The sequence below is a fragment of the Pangasianodon hypophthalmus genome, chromosome 21 (genome assembly GCF_027358585.1).
Source record: "Pangasianodon hypophthalmus isolate fPanHyp1 chromosome 21, fPanHyp1.pri, whole genome shotgun sequence".
NCBI classification, from domain to species: domain Eukaryota; kingdom Metazoa; phylum Chordata; class Actinopteri; order Siluriformes; family Pangasiidae; genus Pangasianodon; species Pangasianodon hypophthalmus.
In genome coordinates, this window is record NC_069730.1 from 14,561,567 (window position 1) to 14,563,161 (window position 1,595).

Consider the following 1,595-nt stretch of genomic DNA (forward strand, 5'->3'; position numbering starts at 1 on the left):
AGGTTCGAAGCAGTCCTCAAACATTAAAAGAGCTCAAATATGAGTTACGTTTTCTTTTCTTGGATGGTGATGAACCCACATGCCTCATTCATCCTGTCTGCCAAGGTCTAACTCTTTCTTTTCCAATCACAAGCATGGTAAGGTATTAGGGTTTATGGTGTTGGTAATTGATGAAGCCAATTTTATGCCTCACACATACAACACAAATTTAAAAAAAATTAATTGAACTCCACACTTTCTTTAGCAGACACAGCAGTATCCAGTGGCCATGCCTATTGGCTTGCACACTGGAGTTAAACTTTACAATAGCTTCCTGTATGGTAACATTTCTCACTCACTCAGTCACTTTCAGTGACCAGTTCATCCTGGTCAGAGTTGATAAAGATTCAATGAATAATAATAACAGTAATAATAATAATAATAATATGCAAAAATTTCTTATTTCAACTATGAGTTATTTCTTATTTCAGCTGGAGTGTTTTATCCCTCCGTCCAGCCTTCTCAACATGAAGCCCCGCTGCTTCTGCAGAAAAAGGGAACACAAATTGGTAATAAATTAATTAAAAAGCACTGCCAGAATAGAAATATAATATTACATTTGGTTATCATCATACATTAAAGTTTTCAAGATTCTCATGTTTTTCTTTTTTTGTCCCACAATTAATTCTGATTACAAAGCCAACAGAATTCTGTTCAATATTCTGTTCAATTCAGCATATTATGTTTGGCCATTTCCTAATTTAGCTTCTTTAATTCCAGCAGTTTTAGTGTTGTTGCTTATACTATTACTTTATTTCAGAAAGATTATGATGAGTCTTCGTGTGTTCTTTCCAAGACTTGACAGTCAGGGCTAAAATCGATGCAAGAAGACAGGTCAGCCCCTCTTCTGCACCCCTCCAATGGAGGAATTGCAGCAGAAAAAAGGGGGAGAAATCCAATAAGTCCATCCACCTGGAGCCTATCCCAGGGGACTTGGGGTACAAGTCAGGAGACACCCTGGATGGGGTGCTAACCCATCGCAGGACACAATCGCACACACACTAACTATGGACTCAATCTGGAAATGCTGATCAGCCTACAGTGCATGTTTTTGGACTGGGGGAGGAAACCAGAGTTCCTGGAGGAAACCCCTGAAGCACGGGGAGAACATGCAAACTCCACGCACACAGAGGCAGAGGTGGCAATCGAACCCCAACAGTTAGACAGAGTTTTTAACTTATTGCTATTTTTCTGAAACACAGTGAACTTGTCTTTTTTCGTCTTGGGATCTGTCAAAGGCACAATATTAATCAAAGTGTACAATGCCGTTTTGATTATATGTTCAATGACTTTCATAAGGAATAAACATGCGGTGCTTTAGGACCCAGTTCATGAAGTCTAGAGTGTTTCAAATGAAGTTTGGGAAGCGAAAAAAGTTACAGGATAAGCAAAAATTAAGGAATAATATACCACTGAGTCTGGAGAAGAAATGCAATGCATTAACCCAAGTGATTTTAAAAGCGTTATTTAAATAAAAGAAAAAAATTGAATGGCTCTTTTCAGAATCAATCTATGAAGCGCAACCGAGTGACGTTTTACGCAAACGTGCACAGCAG